General features: G+C 45.5%; 1 protein-coding gene and 1 long non-coding RNA gene across 3 annotated transcripts in view; one reads left to right on the top strand and one right to left on the bottom strand.

Moving 5' to 3' along the window:
• Positions 1-6807, bottom strand: part of LOC135913591 (uncharacterized) — an 81703-nt gene extending 74896 nt beyond the window's left edge. Inside the window, exon 1 of the mRNA XM_065446105.2 lies at positions 6653-6807. The gene's annotated coding sequence lies outside the window, so the exon portion shown is untranslated. The remainder of the gene's footprint in view (positions 1-6652) is intronic.
• LOC135913593 (uncharacterized) lies at positions 43-15744 on the top strand. Of its 2 annotated transcripts, none has more exons than XR_010568063.2 (4): positions 43-113; positions 2165-2305; positions 6515-6626; positions 14136-15744. It is a non-coding gene; the product is annotated as an uncharacterized lncRNA (long non-coding RNA). The 2 variants fall into 2 exon arrangements; XR_010568062.2 differs by lacking the exon at positions 43-113 and adding an exon at positions 1408-1615.
• Positions 15745-20618: the final 4874 nt, after the last annotated feature.

Below are 20618 nucleotides of genomic sequence, written 5' to 3'. Positions count from 1 at the left end.
AAAAAAAATAATAAGCATGTTGACAGATTGTGAGGAGGTGAGGAAGCGATTTTCTAGGCTTATACGTTACTCTAGAGTCCTGCGGCGAAGTGAACAATAGAATTTCAGTGAAAGTAAGCTATAATGATTATTTACTAAACTGAATTGGTTATTGTGTTTTTGTGAAATTGTCTTATTGTGAAATTGTGTTATCTTGTTCTTACGAAAATGTTAATTCTTGCGCTAGATATTGCACAAGGTGCGAGAATGCGACTTTTTTTCAAAACACATACCTATTTCCTCAAAAATGCAAAAAAGAACATTGCTGCACCAGAACGTTGCTGAGGAGCATAGAAAAACTGACGCTGTCGCTAGAACTTCAGCCACAGTTATGGATAACTTCACGCTTGCGTGCAATAGACAGTAAGCTGGAAAAAGACGTAGCTCTGCAGCTGAGGCCTCTGAGGTAACTTAAGTGCAAGCGCCCGTTTTCTTTACGAAGATGCCCAGAGATACGAATCTATTAAAGTAATCTCATTGAACAAGAATTATTCGTTGGCACTTAGAAGGGTGTGCGTGGCACGTCGCGTATACTTTCGCACATAATTTTAACATAAAAGATATCTATATCGATGACGGGCTGCTGACTGCAGTGTGTGCTGGTGCCGCCGAAAAAGAAGCGACAGAAAGCAGACCGGAGAGATCCGGCGTTCGAGGCGTGTGCTCAGCCGTCTCGGCTCGTAGCCTGTCGCGAGAGTCACGTGTGTTGCCGTAGGCGCATGCAGGCATCTTGCACGCCGCTGTTGATCGCCTCGCCAGAGCGCCGCCATCTTGAAATAGTATACTAGTTATGTAAGGCATATGACGCGCACATGTTCAAGAACTGCGCTGGGTTCGCCTCGTTGATGCCGACTAATAGCGGTGCGGAGGGGTAAACGGCCACAGTCCGGAAAGCATCAAGTGCGAGCAACCTTGCCCGCGGCACCGGCGAGCGGCGCGAGGGCTCTCGCGCTCTCACGTCGCCCGCAAGTCGCGCACCACTCGCGAACGACGACTTTGAGCCACGTCTCGCAAGGTGTTGCCGGTATGAGGGCAGCAAAGGCGCTGAAGCTGGCGTGACCGTGATTCATTGTGTTAACTTGATGCGCTTTACTTTAAAGAGCAGCGTAAGATATTTCTAAAGGTCTTGCAGTAGGTTCTTAGCCTCGCGCGTATCAAAATTTAATCATTTGCTAGTTTCGTGCGACAATCGGTATACTACTTGACTGATGTACCTATCGGTGTTTTGTGGATGTACATCCAGTCCCGGCTTCGCGCTATTGGCTAATCGCTCATAGCACTTCCGGGCGATGAATTCTAGATTTCCAGAACCGAGCGACAAGAACGAGCGACCTGTTCGCGCGGCGGCCCGTTTCGTCGCTCAAGGCCGCCGCGCAGGTGACTGGGCGTGACCCCGGTCACAGCTACGTCACGCGACAGCCTTCAATCCCTTTTATTTTCCTCGTTGGCGGCACACGCAAACTACAGATGAGTTTTGTTCATCTTACGAGTCCGTGCATTCGTATTTATATGCTAACAACTTTGGGCAAGCCGAAACAAGTAAGAGAAGAAGAAGTTAGCTGTCGCTGTTTTCAAGGTGAGAAACACCGTTACCTTTCATCGTAACTCTTTTTCAACCCCTTATCGCTCAGCGGTATGAGTAAGAACATTTAGCAGCTAGAGGTGCTTTATATCTGATAACGTGTGATCGGATACATGATATTTTCACGAGTTCCGCTGGTGAGGCAGTCACTCTAATTGTTTGAAGAGGCACTACTGGCAGAATATCCTTCCTCTACAGTTTCCAGCACATAAACGATGTTTCGTTTTTAAGTGGATAAATAATCGGCGCTTTTCACAGCCAGAAGAAAGATATTAGAGAGGCGCACAGCTCCACAACTTCCCCCTGTCATCCAGCGAACTCATATTAGGCTGACCGCTGATACACTCAGTTGCACGGTAGTGCGAGCCACAGTATCTTCTTTGTCCCAAATGCGGGACAAACATTTTTTTTACAGATAACGCTTGTAAGAAAAAATAAAAAAAGGCCCGCCACTTGGCTTTGATTCGAGGTTAATTCAAACACGAATGTGAGCAGCTTACACGTGTGTGTCCGTGTACATTGTGCAACTTGCACCAATTACAGTCTTTCTTCCCGGAGCGGTGAAGTTCCCCTTATCGGCGATGACTACGAGGCTGCTGTGCTTGGCAACCGTCTTCCTTACCATCGTATTCGGGAGAAGTGAAAGCCGCTTTCTGCCATTGCAGAACAACGGGGCCTTAACCCGTGAGTTGAACTGTGCCTTTCAGGTTTGCTAAAACAATTCCTCATACTTTCTTTTTATGTAAACGACCAACGGGTGCTTTTTTAATGTGAATGCCATGCACAAGCTTCTTTTTTTTTTATCCACCTATCACTGGTTGGAAACCGTATAGGTTATGAAAATCAGTAATCAAGGCGGTTTTCAGTTCACTTCCGATCACATACATAACAGTACTTCTTTATTTGCTTATTTGGCGCATGCTTTCGCATGCCAGAGGTAAAAGCTATCATAATCTGAGGCAATTTCTTTTTCTATGAGTTTTCTATCAAGAATTACAGAAGGGAAAACTCGCGGATGTGCAGTTAGCTCGGCGCGGAGGCTCCGTACAGGCTCCGGACAGGCCGCCATTGGAATCTCAACCTGGCAACGTTTAACGTTAGAACGTTATCTAATGAGGCGAGTCTAGCAGTGTTAATGGACGATTTAGAGGGTAGTAAATGGGAGATAATAGGGCTCAGTGAGGTTAGGAAGACAAAAGAAGAATATACAGTGCTAAAGAGCGGGCACGTCCTGTGATACCGGGGCTTAGCGGAGAGACAAGAACTAGGAGTCGGATTCCTGATTAATCAGAATATAGCTGGTAACATACAGGAATTCTATAGCATTAAGGAGAGGGTGGCAGGTCTTGTTGTGAAACCTAATAAGAGGTGCAAATTGAGGGTAGTACAGGTCTACGCTCCTACATCCAGTCAATATGACCAGGAAGTCGAAAGCTTTTATGAAGACCTGGAATCGGCAATGGGTAAAGTCGAAACAACATACACTATACTGACGGGCGACTTCAATGCCAAGGTAGGCAAGAAGCAGGCTGGAGACAAGTCAGTGGGGGAATATGGCATATGCTCTAGGAATAGCAGGAGAGAGTTATTAGTAGAGTTTGCAGAACAAAATAATATGCGGATAATGAATACCTTCTTCCGCAAGCGGGTTAGCCCAAAGTGGACATGAAGCAGCCCAAATGGCAAGGCTAGAAATGAAATGGACTTCATGCTCTACGCTAACCCTGGCATCATAAAAGATGTGGACGTGCTCGGCAAGGTGCGCTGCAGTGACCATAGGATGGTAAGAACTCGAATTAGCCTAGACTTGAGGAGGGAACGGAAGAAACTGGTACATAGGAAGCCAATCAATGAGTTAGCGGTGAGAGGGAAACTAGAGTAATTCCGGATCAAGCTACAGAACAGGTATTCGGCTTTAACTCAGGATGAGGACCTTCGTGTTGAAGCAATGAACGACAATCTTATGGGCATCATTAAGGAGTGCGCAATAGAAGTCGGTGGTAACTCCGTTAGACAGGATACCAGTAAGCTATCGCAGGAGAAAAAAGATCTGATCAAGAAACACCAATGTATGAAAGCCTCTAACCCTACAGCTAGAATAGAACTGGCAGAACTTTCGAAGTTAATCAACAAGCGTAAGACAGCGGACATCAGGAACTATAATATGGATAGAATTGAACAGGCTCTCAGGAACGGAGGAAGCCTGAAAACAGTGAAGAAGAAACTAGCTATAGGCAAGAATCAGATGTGTGCGTTAAGAGACAAAGCCGGCAATATCGTTACTAATATGGATGAGATAGTTCAAGTGGCTGAGGAGTTCTATAGATATTTATACAGTACCAGTGGCACCCACGCCGATAGTGGAAGAGAGAATAGCCTAGAGGAATTCGAAATCCCACAGGTAACGCCAGAAGAAGTAAAGAAAGTCTTAGGAGCTCTGCAAAGGGGGAAGGCAGCTGGGGAGGATCAGGTAACAGCAGATTTGTTGAAGGATGGTGGTCACATTGTTCTAGAAAGACTGGCCACCCTATAAACACTGTGCCTCATGACCTCGAGCGTACTGGAATCTTGTAAAAACGCTAACATAATCGTAATCCTTAAGAAAGGGGACGCCAAAGACTTGAAAAATTATAGACCGATCAGCTTACTGTCCGTTGCTTGCAAAGTATTTACTAAGGTAATCGCAAATAGAATCAGGAGCACCTTAGACTTCTGTCAACCAAAGGACCAGGCAGGATTCCGTAAAGGCTACTCAACAATAGACCATATTCACACTATCAATCAGGTGATAGAAAAATGTGCAGAATATAACCAACCCTTATATATAGCTTTCATTGATTACGAGAAAGCGTTTTATTCAGTCGAAACCTCAGCAGTCATGGAGGCATTGCGCAATCAGGGTGTAGATGAGCCATAGGTAAATATACTGAAAGATATCTATAGCGGCTCCAAAGCCACCGTAGTCCTCCATAAAGAAAGCAACAAAATCCCAACAAAGAAAGGCGTCAGACAGGGAGACACGATCTCTCCAATGCTATTCACAGCGTGTTTACAGGAGGTATTCAGAGACCTGGAGTGGGAAGAATTGGGGATGAAAGTTGGTGGAGAATACCTTAGCAACTTGCGATTCGCTGATGATATTGCCTTGCTTAGTAACTCAGGAGACCAATTGCAATACGTGCTCACTGACCTGGAGAGTCAAAGCAGAAGGGCGGGTCTAAGCATTAATCTGCAAAAAACTAAAGTAATGTTTAACATTCTCGGGAACAGAACAGCAGTTTACGATAGGTAGCGAGGCACTGGAAGTGGTAAGGGAATACATCTACATAGGGCAGGTAATGACCACGGATCCGGATCATGAGACTGAAATAACCAGAAGAATAAGAATGGGTTGGGGTGCGTTTGGCAGGCATTCTCAAATCATGAACAGCAGGTTGCCACTATCCCTCAAGGGAAAAGTGTACAGCTGTGTCTTACCAGTACTCACGTGTGGGGCAGAAACCTGGAGGCTTACGAAAAGCGTTCTGCTTAAATTGAGGACGACGCAACGAGCTATGGAAAGAAGAATGATAGGTGTAACGTTAAGGGATAAGAAAAGAGCAGATTGGGTGAGGGAACAAACGCGGGTTAATGACATCTTTGTTGCAATCAAGAAAAAGAAATGGGCATGGGTAGGACATGTAATGAGGAGGGAAGATAACCGATGGTCATTAAGGGTTACGGACTGGATTCCAAGAGAAGGGAAGCGTAGCAGGGGGTGGCAGAAAGTTAGGTGGGCGGCTGACATTAAGAAGTTTGCAGGGATAACATGGCCACAATGAGTACATGACCGGGGTAGTTGAAGTATGGTAGAGGCCTTTACCCTGCCATGGGCGTAACCAGGCTGATGATGATGATGATGATGATGATGATGATGATGATGATGATGATGATGATGATGGAGGCTCCGTATCAGCTGCAGTGGAAGGATGGCTCGCACATGTGCAGATGCCTCCTCACGGTAACGGAGCGCAATCACGGTATGCTACAACTGTCTGTTATCTGAAACTTGAATTTCCTTGCTCATAATGTTTTTGTCGTATTAGATTACATTACAGATGTCGGAGTGTATGTGTTGCCCTAAATATATACATACCAGCCGAGGGCGCGCTGGACTTCCGCCATTCAGAGCTGCAAAGATTGTAGGTTGCCATTCGTGCTGCACAGCTCTTAACGCTATCACTGAATTGCAAGCAACGCGCGTGTTGTGTTGCACATAACCATTTCAATTACAAGGCTTATTACAAGGCTCCTGTAAAAAATGCCGTGGTTGAACGCGGTTAAACCAAGTTTGTCGAGCAGTACCACGGTTTTGCTTACTAGGACACAGTCGCTGCTCGGTGCTGTAATTAACTACCGCATCTACAACTACACCACAACACACAAGCGCTGCTCGGCGCGGCAGCAGCAGCGAGCGAATTGACCTTCATGCTGCGTCTCGCTTCAACGCGAACTAAGCGTTGAAAGCACAGTGCATACGAAGTTAACAGCGCTCGGCGCACTTTGTGCACGTCGCAGATCACTTTGAAGATTCCCGCGTGACCGCGCACTTTGTCTACATCGCAGGTGGCTTTTCAGATATGGGCGCTCACGCGGCGTACACAGCAGCCGCCATTAGGGGCAGGCTAAGTACCAGTTTGATCTTGGCCGAGCTTGAAGGTCAGATTTACGGAACCAAGCGTTTTCTGTGTTTGTGGCTAAATCAGTAGAGCTATCGCCCTAAAAATAACCTGAAAAGACGAGTAAAGTGCTGTTATTGGCTGTACCTTACCCCAGATTATACCAAGACTCGTTCCTCGCGCTGCTCACACCATTAAATACTGTCGATTAATGATTCGCTTTTTCTCTCAATAGCAGGCGGATGTGTGGACCCAACCGGTCATCTCGTCAACGAAGGCTTCAGCATCTCGAGAACACGTCCGTGCCAACTCGAGACTTGCCGCAATGGCACGTGGGATATAGCCAGGTGGGCGGCGGTGCACTCTGACTTACCTTGGCCGTACAAGTTCGTAAGGGTATTCCCAGGGCCTTGTGCCGTTGTACGTCAGTCACCACAAAAGCGAGGTGTACTGCGTCCCCTTTCACGGCTGTCTATCGACCGCAGTGGTGGTGTGGTGCACGTGGAGTGCTTTGCGCGGTGGCTCTGCCGCTGATTCGACATCTGCCGCTGATTCGAGACGGAATAATTCTATAGGGGTATCTACTCCCCCCCCCCCTCCCTCTCAAAAGTGAGCGGGTGCAAAGTATGTCATGCCCCCCCCCCCCTCCCCTTTTCGAAATCGGCCACCTTCGGCTGCATGCTGGAAAGTCCAACAAAAAACAGCTGAAGCTGAATTTTCTTTCTTGATAGAGAGAGGGAGAAAGAGAGAGAAGCCATAAGGGAAAGGCAGAGCCACCACATAACACTTTACTACGCATCCTCTGCTTGGACAGCGAGGATTGTCTTTTGTGCCTTGTCGGGACCCCCTGTAGCGAACGACGCGTGGGATTGACCACACACGTTCGCCTTAGGGAGAACGCCTGGCGCTGGGCAGTTCCCGCCGTAACAAATGCCAGCTTGCGCAACTTGCATCATGCCCAGTTTTTTGGGACCACTATATACGTATGCGAATCAGCTTGCTACATTCAACCTGCGGGCGAGGGGGAGGTTCGGATATAGCACTATAATCAGCCGCACCCAGTGATTGTGTGCCTTACGGCATGAAATCATAAGATTATCAAATGCTGGAACTATTTATCTCTGTTCACAGATAGCCTACAAAGCGTTGCAATGTCAGTATGTTATCATCATGAAAAGTGTAATCAATCTCTTACAGTCATAACTGTCGAAATCAATTGTGTTATCACAACTTATCGTAGATAGGCTCGTGAAAATGACCTTAGTCTAACGTGCAGAGCCGTTTGAGTACCAATTTTTTTCTAAAGGCAAGTGTCACTGCTTACTTTGACGGTGTAATTTTCATGTGGTTAATAGATAAGAGTTGCACTATTACATGTTTCCAGACAGGAGGAAGAAAAGCAGATATTTAGTATTTTGAAAAAATGAAGGCCAGTTTTTGGTGACGCGTACTGAAAATTTCCACTATGTAGGTTGCTTATGGGCTCTGAAAACAGTTACTGAATAATCGATTTCTACCAATTTTTATGCGTTATACGTGTCATTTAGTTTTCTCGCTGGTATCCTCGGTAAAATATTCGGGTCACAGTGTCTTCGAAGTACGAAACAATGTTCTGATAGGCCAGCGAGATATTAGGTTATTAAATTAAGATTAAGAGTACTAGGTTCATTACAGACTTTGTAGAAAGTTACTCATTGATGCGTTCCACGGCGTCGTAATGCCGCTAATAGAAATGTGTCCCAGACTCCTAAAACAACAGCACAGAAGATGGTTGAATTACCGTGGAAATAGGGGAAATTTTAAGCGCAATGCGTTGCGAAACTTTCGCTGTCCTGCTTTAAATGCAAATGCTGCAGATAATTACTCTTTTTTTTCATGTATTAATAGATTCGTAGTTATATATCGGGGAAATTAGGGGCACAGTATGGCCAATGTGCAGGCAATGATCCAAATGGGTGAGTTAAATGCACATTTTCTAGCGGAATATGTGTGCAAGTGGTCCATAGTGTTATCAGTCTATTTTTCGAAGGCTGTAAAGCTTAGACGGCTACGATGCATAATTACATCTACAACTGAGGTGAAATTTTGCGAACATAGGGGGAATAATACGCCAACTTTATTTGCGATGGTAAATGAGTGTTGATCAACTACAAGGTTAAAAAATTGTAAGCAAGTGTTCGAAAGTAACATGCTGCTACTATAGCTAGGTTTCCCAATGTCCCAAGAAAACTGTGTTTCAGATATCTTATACTTTGAAGAAATAAGCAGCATTTAAGTGCAATGTGTCGCGTAGTTTTAACTTTTTTTACTTATTTAGAAGCGTTACAAACAATTATTGAACCATCACCTTTGCTCTTCATATTTTTTCATGCGTGATATATTAGTTTCGCATGGTGTCCTCATTGAACTAAAGAAAGTAGCTGCATTATGTTTGGTGACTGCAAGTACAGGTTAATGGGTTATGTGGAGGTGAAATTCAAAATGGATGGTGCAATTGGGGCTTTCACAATAAATTACGTATGCTAGCACTCTAGAACGTTTGAGCTTGTCTAACAAGCGGGAAACAATTGAGCCCACTGCCCTGGCAGAACTGTAAAAGCCGCCAAGATCAAATTTAGCGAAAATTGATGGTACACTATGGAAACTATTCGTGCGAAGTTAAATGCGGTTGGATCAAACACAGCCTTTGTAGAAAAATCTTATTCAAGTGTGAGAGCGCGTGATATGGCAGCTATCATCTTTGCTACCTAATGTCCCGACATAGGTGTTGGATACAACAGGTTTATATATATTGTGGAAAAAGGATGGGGGGCATGGTAACTGCAATATGTGAGAAACTTTTTACGTTCCTGCACCTCTCAGAATCGTTGCAAATAATTACTAAGCCATCGTCTTTCTTTCCCCATTTTCAGGCGTCATAACACATTCCGTCTTGGTTTGAGCGATGTCTTCGTAGAACTAAACAAGAAATTTTGCTTATATTTGGCAAAACTAACGGGCGCGTTATGAGCAATATGTAGGTAAACTTCAAAGACATGGACTAATTATGACACTTGCAGTAAATTACTCATGCAAGCGGTCTAGAACTTTGTGAATGTGTTTGGCGCACAAAGGATTTATGCCGTTGCCTTGAGGAACTGAACTCAACCGATATCAAATCTAGCAGGAATTGAGTCGGGTGGGGGCAGGGAGGGACGAAGGACGCCATGGTGAATCATCAAGCCAACAACGAACTAGCCCTTCTAAGTCTCTTAACCATTGAAATGCCATGGTGATGTAACATATGTGTTGATGATTTACTGAAGTTTTAAAAATTCCCAACAAGAAGTGCTTCAAAGCATTACATGTGGGCAACATTTTAAGCGGGATATTCATATATATATATATATATATATATATATATATATATATATATATATATATATATATATATATATATATATATATATATATTTGCGGGTAACCTTTAATGTATGCGATATAACTACTAGAAACTCAAACGTTTATTGCGGCTGTTTGAAAGAAACAGCTTCGCGGGAACTCGGGTTGTAGTTATTCATGGTCGCACCCATCTGCTGTCTTTTTTTTGTGAATATTGCAAGTAATTTGTGTTGATAGTACTTCGTTGCGTATAACCTCAGCAATACTATTACCGAAACTACCGATGCATTTATGCTGTAGACTTAAACACCAAGTACAATTCCTTGTTTAATTATTAAAGTTGCTTATCACAAGTGTCCATTTTTCACGTGTGCTTTGCTGTTGCTACTGGGCGGGATCCGGAGACTCTCTGAGGCACTCACTGCCTTTTGTTCCTGCATCTTCCTGAGATATTTTATACACTTGCAAAAAATAAATCCAAATTCAGATAATTTTTCGGGCCCCCATAGTTCACCATGTGTGATTTATAAATACGTCTATATCTGCTAAATATAAACAAAACTGACAAGCATTTCCAGGCTCTATTACTTACTTTTCTGACAGCAATTAGATGGACGCTCCAGGCGCATTTATGTGGTCGTCGCCGTCGACGTTGCGTTCCGTATGAATTCCAAGGAAGATAACACTGTCGCCGTGCGCCGTACGCTGTATGTGCCAGCGAAAGTGTGCGAGGCTCAGCCGACGATCACGGCTCAATCGCGCGTGCGCGAGGGAGAATGCGGGGAGGAAGCGCGCCATCTTCCGTCGCGTGCGAAGAACCGGTGGGACGGGAGGTACGGGGTGCGTTGGTACTTCGGCAGCAACTGCGTATGGGCAACCAGCGCTGAAGCTTCGCGTGCCGACAGCAGCGCCGTAACACACAGCCTAGCGAGCGGTAGACACAGTTTCCAGTAGCACACGCAGGGATTTCGTGTCAGCAAATTCACCGATTGTCTTGAGTCACACTTTTCACGGCTCCTCAAACGGCAGGGAACCGATGTGCTAGGACGTAGCAGCGCATGCGCTCTACGCAGCGCGCATGGCTATGGACAGAACTTGGCTGGCCGCATCGGGCTAGACAAACATTGATACAGGCGCACGTTTCTTATCGCTAAATATGTCGTGCCATTTTCGTAGCCTCCCTATAGGACGGTTTCAGCATATTTTAGTAACGCATGAAAAATGTCGTAGCGCCTCCTGGCCAGCGCTGGTTCCCCAGAACCGACTCACTTGTTTCCTAATAGTTTGGCTTCAAGTAATCATGCTCCCACCCACAAAGTGTGCCTCGAGAGGACGAATGGGACGGCTTCTCGTTGCGGCAACAGAGAAGTACAGACACCCCCGCAGCAAGAGGTACGTTGCGAGATTGCCCGAAGTGATCCTGCTAAGTGGCCGGACGTTATTACTGACAGCTTTCCGAGCGTATGCCTTGAGAAAAGGCCATTGTATTTTCAAAATCGGGCAGAAAATTTTCCGTCATCCGAAAAGCAATACAAAACTCAGAAACGCTATATGTCACCTCATCTTTTAGTGCGAAAGGCTGTAAATGGGCAGGCGTACGAGCGACAGTGGTTAATGTACTCAAAGTCCAAAGGTTCGGTTTACTGTTTTATGTGCAAACTATTTTCGATTTCAAGCAACCCCAGTGTTTTCACCACGCACGGCTTTTCTGATTGGAAAAGAGCAGAAGAAAAGGTTTGCGCACTCGAAAATAGCGTCGAGCACCGGAACTATACGTGGCAGCATGGTTTGCCCGCGCTCTAACTCGAGCAGCACAATTGACAAGGAGCTGGTTAAGCATCTTGTCACTGAGACCGCTTACTGGACAGAGGTGTTGAAGCGCGTAGTCGTTGCAGTTAAGCTTATAGCTGAACGCAGTCTAGCGTTTAGAGGCAGTGAGGAGATTTTTGGTTCACCGAGAAATGGCAATTATATGGGAGTGCTTGAGGCCAGTGCCAAGTTTGATCCTTATCTAGTGGAGCACATCAAACGCTACGGGAACAAAGGAAAAGGTAACCCATCGTATTTGTCAAAAACCATTTGTGATGAATTTATCGAGCATATGGCAAAGGCAGTCAAGGAACGTCTCGTTGACGAAGTGAAACGTGCAAAATACTTCTCTTTAATAGTTGATTCGACTACAGACCTTACTCACGTTGATCAGCTGTCAGTTGTTTTACGATATTATTTAAATGGGAAAGTGTACGAACGCTTTCTTATATTTGTTCCAATTGAATCGCATACATGCTTGTGTCTTTTCGATACCGTGATGTCCCTCTTGACGGCCAATGGTATCTCAATTGATGATTGTAGGGACCAAGCTTATGATAACGCGAGTAATATATCAGGAAAATACAAAGGACTGCAAGCTCAAATCAAACACCTGAACGAATTGGAAGTCTACGTACCATGTGCTGGTCATTGACTGAACTTAGTTCACGCATGTAGCGTTGACAGTTGCCTTGAGCCAGGCAAATTTTAATTTTACACTGTAATTCAGACTGTATGTGTTCTTTGCTGCCTCACCTAAGCGATGGAAGTATCTTTTGGACAGCATGGGTGGAACTGGCCAGCAGCTTGTTTTGAGAAGTCTCTCTGAGACGAGGTGGTCAAGACACGTTGAATCATGTAAGGCTATTCTGAAAAATTTCAATGCAGTTTTGCGTTGCCTTTAAGCTATATCAAAGAACGAGGAAGAAAACGGTGATGCTAGGAACGAAGCGCACTCTCTCTTCAAGAAAATGACAAAACTAGAGAATACATTCATGGCGATTTTCTGGAGTGAAATCTTGGAGCGCTTTGACAAAACGAGCGTAGCACTTCAGAAACCACGCCTAGATATTTCAACTGCTGTAGAGCTGCTGAACTCTCTAGAAGGCTTTGTTAATTCTTTGCGACCTCTCTTTGATACCTCCGAAGAGAGAGCACGCACGCTAAGTACCAATCAATGTTATCAGGATGAGGGCAAATGCATCGTTTTGAGTAAGCACCCGGACGGAAAAAACGATAGTGCACTACAAGGTAGAAAAAAGTTTGTCGTAGAGACCTACAATTTTGTACTTGACAGTCTAGGCTCTGCTTTGCGAGTGCGAAAGGCTGCCTACACTGAACTCTGCGAAAGGTTCGGGTTCTCAAAATTGCTGACAGAAGTTGGAGCGAGGCCTCTCTGGCACAGCAGGCTGAGAAGTTAGTGAAAACCTACAAAAAGGATTTGGAGCCCGCATTTTCCACTGAAATCGTTCAGTTTGCGGACTTTCTGCACAACTCTGTGTGCCAGGACACGAGTCCTCTGGGAATAATGAAGTTGCTGCACGAAAGAAAGCTTATTGATGTGTTTCCAAATCTTTCTATTGTTTTGCGAATGTACTTAAGCATACCCGTGGCAAACTGTGAGACCGAACGATCGCTTTTCAAGTTGTCGCTGATAAAAAATCGCCTTCGTTCGAGCCTGCTTGACAAGGTGAACTCGCTTGCTATCATGTCCATTGAAAGTGACCTCCTCCGAGATCTATCCTTCGAACAGACTACATCTGATTTCGCCAAAGCGAAGGCGCGAAAGATGGCATTTTAAAAGAGGACTGTTTGCGCTATACATGAATAGTTCTAATAAGTTCGTAGTGTCGCCTCCCAGCCTCCACGTTCCCAATGAAACGCTGAGCATTGTAATTCAAGATATGCAAATCTTCGCCGTTCGTCTCTTGTTTGTTATTGTGATTTTAGCGTGCTTATAAAAAACTGTATTTTTGTTGTTTTTGATAGTGCCACGTTTATTTGGTGTCGTCCTTGCTTGTCTTACCTTTAACGAAAATATTTTCAAGTGATGTTTTGTAATTGCAGTTGGTAATTTTCATCTGTATTTTAGCGCATTTTTATGGTGTTTGTATTGCCTTAAGTGTGGTATATACCTATTGCATATTTATATAGTAACGTGTATAACGATTACTGCAGTCTGATGCTTGAATTTTAATAAATAATCTTTGGATCAAACCATGCGTCTCCTCACGGGATCAAACTTAGTGATGCAAACAAAGCCTAGCTTCAGAAGGATCGACATCTGAGCTGTGTTGTCTTTTTTACGTTCTTGTTCGTCTTGAGTGCACTAAACTTTTCCTTAAAGCCTAGATTTTGCTGAAAACAGAATGCAGATCAATCACAAAGTGAACGTATGTGTTGGTGTTTGCAACAGCGCGCGTTTGAAGCAAGTTTTGTTGTTTTCCTTATAACAATAACAATAATAATAATCCCGTTGATCCCACTTTGTTTTTTTTTATTTGGTTGAATTAAAATGAGACATGGCATATTTCCAGTAGCGTAGCAGGTGACAGGGGGGGGGGGGGGTCAGTATAGGAAAAGGGGGCCTGCATGCGCATTAGCCGAGGGCGCCCATTTTTCTTAATCCGGCCCTGGTGTGAACACATGGCTTTCCTTGGTGATAGGTGCATCGAGGACGTGGACCCGAAGTGCAAGGGGCAACTGGGAACCAGGGGACCGGGACCGTACCCGGATTGCTGTGCGCTTGCTGTGTACTGCGCCGGACACTGAGGCTCGGCCAAGGACAGCGCCGCAGCTCTCGAGAAACCGTGCTGTAACTGCGTCACCTTTGTTAAAATCTCGTTAGAGGACTCCAAGACGACATGTAAACGATTTTTTCCCATCCGGTCATGCCATGCCAGCCATCAAGATTGGCTGGCAGCTGCTTTTACGAGTACTTCCTTTTTGTGAGTACGATTGCTGGCGTCTGAAATGACCAACATTTACCACATAGAAAAGCATAAACGCATTAAGTCGAAGAAAAGGAACGTTCCTTGCAATAAGGCTGTAGCTATCGCAATAAATGCCATTCTTTTTCCTATACAGAAGGAATTCACGGGCGCATCACCTGATAAAAAGCACGCACCATTCTGTTTCGTTTGCTTCTTGTCCAATGTCTTAAGTGTTAAGTGTTTTTCTAAGTGTCTGACAGCTAAAAAGTACATTTCTTTTCGAATATTAGCAGACGTACACTGCGCAGTCTCTATCCTGACTGGGATAGCAGTAAAGTGATCCAAAGATAGACTGCCGCGCTTTCCAAATGTTTCCTTGCGGGGGTCGAGCCACGTTATCACGTATCTTCGAAGTTCGAGCGATTGTTTCTCGAATCTACGGTAAAACATGTTTTAACGGGGCAACTAGCACTGGTTTAGGAGCCAGTAATTCTGCATTCTCAATATACATTTGGAGGCATCAAATGGAGGACAGGTTGCGGGCGCCGAAGTCAGAATACAAATGATTGGTCGCACCACTAGGGACACTGTCTCGAAATCGTCGGAGAGTGCCAGCGGCAACGGCTCGCGCTGCGTGCACGGTGCGAGCTTTGCTCCCGGCTCTTTCATAGACTGTGCAGGTGAGAACCACTTTCATCTCCGGGCGAACATACTCGAGCGGCGAGGTCAGTGCCAGGTGAAACCGTCGATCGTCAGCTCACATCCGAGTTCGGCGCTCCTTCGCAACCACTCCTTGCTGCGGACGCGTCGAACATATCCGTCACACAAGCTGCAAGTACGGCATAACATGCTTTGGAGAAGGCGTTGTCATTGAAGCTCTCTACCACACGGGGTAGCTCATCGGTCGCCCAAACGCTTCTATTGTGCTGCCTGATGTCTGGAACTACTGTTGCGCCAGTGCTAAGGGCTGGGAGCTGATCGAGACAGCGCAGTGTGACGCGGACGCTAGTGGCAGCCGCGTGGGACGTGGCCGACGGCGCCTTCCTGGTCGGCTGGAGCTCGGCGTGCAGCCTTACTTCGGAGACCAGAAGCAGCTGCTTCGGAAGGCCAACGTGCTGGGAGTCGTAACGGCATTTCATAAGAGAACCGGACGTTGTGCGAACGCCGGGATGGTCGCAGACGTAGCGGTCTTCGAAGGAGGTCCAGTTCGATACCAGCTAGATGCTGTTGGCTCGTTTATGTTGTTGATGATGATGCTTTATTTTATGGCACAAATCCACTCTGGGGTATAGGCCACGAACCGGGTGGTAATACGATAAAACAATAATAATGTTGATTCCAACAGCGTCTCTCTTTGCTTCTTCTTCTGACGCAGGCGTGTGTCGGTTCTCGCGTGGCGCGTTGACTTCAGGCTTCAGGAACGTGTTGCTGCCTGCATGCAGTGGGCAGAGAAAAGAACTGCGCTACAAAAGTTGAGGAGTCACCATAAATTTAGCAAGGACATTAACATTCGTCTCAAAAGAAATTACATGAACAAGATCTTGAGTTCAGGGGTACATGACTAATCTCACAGATAATTCGAATCTAGGTTTCCCACCAGATACCGACAGATCGTCCCCTCTGAGACCAAACAGGTGCGTCGTACCAAGCTCAGAGGTCATGTACAAATATGCGACTTCTAGAGGCGCCACAGTTGGCAATGGTGTCGCTTACTAAGAGGACAAACCACACATCTGAAATCTCTGGTATCCTGTCTTGCTCTGCTTCACAGCATCCGCCCTCCGGTATAAGCACGGATATGTCTGTAATGCTATATAGAAAACTTCAGAATAAGGATCTATTAGTCTTTTGACGTAAGTCTGTAGCTATATTCAGCACACGGTCAGGATTTTGTTCTTCTTCCTCCTCTTGTTTTCTTTTTTTGCTGGCAGCTGTTAGGGATAGGGCCGAATATTCGCCCAGCTTTAATGCACAGTATTAAGTCACTGAAGTAACAACAAAAACTAAAAATGGGGAAAAAAGGAAACAAAGCAGAAAATTATTCAAACAACTATTATTCTGGCCAATCCCCGAGAGTGGGTAAGTGCTAGTAGATCACAAGGATTTTCATCTACATATTTGATAAGCAAGCAGGCGAACCGTAACAACAGCGACAAGAAGTGATGGCATGTAAAATATTGCATTGCATTGAATGTCTCTGTCAAACCACATATTCACCGAACGTCGTCGCGCTTGCCCATTACTGCCGGTTATTAACAAAGGGTATATCTGAGCTAGTTAGTTCGTGATTACCCTAGAGTGCAGCCTAAACTTAGAAACAGGAGAAAAAGGAGGCAACGTGGCATACAGCTGCCAGCTATAAGTTATGTTGCTTCCTTTATGTCCTGCTTGTAAATTTAAACTGTTTGCTACAGCAAAGTGTCGGTTATGGATGCACTTTCCAGCTCATAGTTAGACATAATTTTTGTAGCGAAATAATTCAGAACAGGAAATACCACTAAAAGGAAAGAGCAGACAGAGGGACAGGCGCTACACTGTATTCTGAAGCTGACCCTGCTACATATACCGGGTGTTTCTACGGAGACTTTAACTAATATTTAAAAATAGCCGTTTTGAAATAAGAGGGCGGCTTCTTCGGTGCCGACCATGGGGGTGCGGTAATTACTAACTAATTAGCAAAAATCAAACACTTACAGTTTAAGCTTTTCTGTTTAAGCGGGCTCATCGCAATTAAGAAATTGACGCAAAGTCTCCGTCCAAGCTACTTCAACTTCTGGATCTGGAAAAATGCGATTACCCGCGGAACCGGGGCACGACGAACGTCGGCCATCAGAGCGCGCGCAACAGCAACTGGGAGGCTGCAGCGAGCGCAACGCCGGCCGCGCACCTCGAGGCCGCTTACGTCACCCAGCAGCGGGCAGTGCACGCACCACGCCACATTTGAGCTTCAGGGTACGCTATCCGTACATGTCCCAAACTGTGATTGCGCCAGGAAAAACAGCACAGGGCATGGTAGATATGCGGTCTTTGACGCTGGTTCTGAGATGGCTGTTGCTGCCATTGGGACCATCTTAGAGGTTCTCTTAAGACTGTATTCTATGCGTTATAATAAACTTTGGGTTGTAATAAAAGGGAGGCAAGAGGCAAAGTGCTGACATAGAGTGGTGTGAGACGAGCGACGGAAGATCAAGTGATTGCTGTAAATAGGAATGTGGACTCTGGTTTCTCTAGAATAATTTGATGGAATAAAACTTATTCACCGTATTGAATTGCTTTAGGCCAGATATGAGACACTCTCGAGACGGGCGCCAAATTGCAGACATGTGCCCTGGTTCATAACCCAGTTGGCAGTTGTGCGGTGCAGACGCTTGTTTCGGTGCTCTTCGCATTACGCGTGGTGACCGGGACCGGATGGACGGACGACTGCGAGAACGCAAATAGATGAGTTTTTCCTTTAATATTTTGAGTATCTAGATTTAGGCTAGTCTTTAGATCTAGGCTAGTCAGGTGAACTGCTCGCGAAAGAGCAGGTCAGTGACCTAACGGCCGGGTCTTATCCGGCCGGCAGCTATAGATTTGCAGGGCTCATTTATGAGTTAACTAGTTTAGACAGGCAGTTAATATGTCTTTTCTAGGTGATTGGCTTTTTGCGGTAGGCAGAATTTTATTTGAGCACGTGGTTGCAAGCGTTTTTTTTTTCTAGCTTTCGTGGTAGCGATAATAGAGTGCTGCTAAGATGGTCAAGCAACTGCAGGTTAAATGCAAGGAATGTGAGGCGTTGGTGAATTGGAAGAAAACATGGTTAGAATCTGTAGAGGAGGCCGAAGGCGCGCATTTTATGTGCAAATGCTGCGTATTAACTGCACGCCTGGTCTGGGCTGACGAAGCGAACACCAGCCTAGCGCTACGTATGAACGCTCTAGAAAAGGAGCTACAGGTAGAGAGGGCAGAGAAGCGCAAACTCCAAGAGCAGCTTAGTGAATTGTTGGATGAAAAAATGGCTGACACCGCCATGCGAAGTCACATTGGCGGACTCTCCAGCGGCAGCCACGTGGATGGAGCCTGCACTGGCATGGACAGCGACATGAAAGAAGGTCAGGCAGGTTCAGACAGGAATAGCTACGCACACGTACACGTGGCAACTATGAAATCAGGAGGTGATGGAGAGGAGGGGAACAAGCTACCGAGGAATGAGGCCACAGTCAATGATAAGAGGCAGCAAAATCTGGAAGTTAGGAGGGAAGAAGGGAGTACCCTAGTGTTTATCGGTGGTGACTCAAATATAGGGTAGGTGCAAAAGAACTATAATGGAGCGTGTAAAGGGTGATAAGCGGGTAGCAGGCGGGGCGTTCCCAGAAAGGACGCAGTACTGGGAGAGACAAAAAGCCAACTTTCTAAGAACGTTGCAGAGCGCCATTTGGTAGTGGAAGCGGCGGGGCTAAACGATGTCCTGAATGGTGAAGCCGCCAAAGTAGTGGAAAGATTGGCGGAGGGAGTTGACGATCTAAGGGGATAGCACAGCAAGTCCAGAACGTGGTTTGCACAGTGCCGGAGGTGCAAGGAAGGAACGGAGTAATTGCCAAGGACGATGTGGCTGTTATTCTGGAGATAAGAAAACTAAGCCAGGAAAAAGGGTTTGAAGTGGCAGACATAAACAAAGAAGTGCATAGCTTTGGTGGAGGCTTTACACGAGATGGCATCCAGTTTAATGGAAGGCTAGGAACCGAGATCGGCTGGCGCCTGGCAGGCCGGGCAGTGGCTTTTATAGGAGGTCCACTGCGCCTCAGGGCGTAGGGGTAGGTAGAAACAATGTAGAAAGTGCACCAAGAGAGGCTGACGCAAATAAAAGGCCCACTAGAAGGTCCAGGAAGAAAACTACAAAAAAGAAATTTAACACCAGGATCAGGTACATAAACATGCAAGGCGGTAGAAAGAGAGCGAAGTGGTTAGGAATAAAACAGCAGGTAAAGGACGAAGAAGTAGGTGCATACGTGCTATGCGAAATACATCTCAGGGGTCTAGAAGATTCACCATTTATTGAGGGCTACATCTGGGAAGGGGGCAACAGAACAACAATGGAAAGGAAAGGAGGAGGAGGAGGCATTCTGGTACATCAAGGGACAAATTGGCAAAGAATAAAGTCAACTTGCAAAGAACATGTCTGGTGTCAGGTACAATTGCCGGTAAAAAGACATGGCTAGGAGTAGCTTATTTAGGGACAGGGGACAAATGCAGGCAAGAGAACAAGGATCTAGTGAAGTGTCTCCATGACGATATAAAGCAGTTTGGAGAAGGTACCGATATTATTCTGCTGGGTGACATGAATGGCCACATTGAGGATCTGGATGGATACACAGATTGTGACGGGAAGGTGATGCTAGACTTCTGTGAGCAACGCAACCTAGTTATAGTAAATAGAGAAACTAAGTGTGAGGGACAAATCACGTGGGAATCCCGTAACAAGCTAACGATCACTGACAACTGCCTAATGTACAGCCTCAGAAGTGATCATAAGCGTATTAGCGTACAGCTGGGAGCCATGCTCAAAAGAGAAATGCCAAAGAAAAGTCAAAAAGAGTATGCACAATTAAATGCGAACAAATAGCACAAATAGCGGCTGGCATAGAGGAAGCAATAGAGAAACATCCCATGGAAAAGTGGGATTATAATCAGAACTACTCATTAGTACAAAAATAAAAGAAGTAAAAGGAGTAAACCACTGGAGAGGAAAGAGGAAGCCACGAATTTGGTGGAATAAGAAAATTAGGAAGGCCATCGAACGACGATGGTTGGCATCACGGGAACACATAGAAGCAAAGACGGTGCAGTTATCTGAAGAGGAAATAGGCCAAAAATTGGAATCTTATCAACAAAAGAAACAACAAGTACAGGTCCTTGTCCACGCTAAAATAAAGCAGTCCTCTAATCACTGGCTGGCTGAAGTTCGCGATGCAACTAAAGGGGGTTCAAGAAAATTCTGGAACCATATAAGCTGGCTGGGTAAAGCGAATCACAGAAAACAGGAACAGAATCACGATGCCGAAGGAAAATGTTTAGAGGGAGATGACGCTGTTAACTACATTCGTTCAGTTATAGCTGAGTCATTTAGGTTAGGAAAGACGATAGGGTAATCGCCCCAAATGAGAGAGCAACACAGGACAGCACAATAGAAAACAGCTTAGAACTGATCGATCTTAACTGGAAAAAGGCGGAAGA

The sequence above is a fragment of the Dermacentor albipictus genome, chromosome 4 (genome assembly GCF_038994185.2).
Source record: "Dermacentor albipictus isolate Rhodes 1998 colony chromosome 4, USDA_Dalb.pri_finalv2, whole genome shotgun sequence".
NCBI lineage: Eukaryota > Metazoa > Arthropoda > Arachnida > Ixodida > Ixodidae > Dermacentor > Dermacentor albipictus.
Note: the sequence above shows the minus strand (reverse complement) of the source record. Positions and strands in the feature narration are given on the sequence as shown.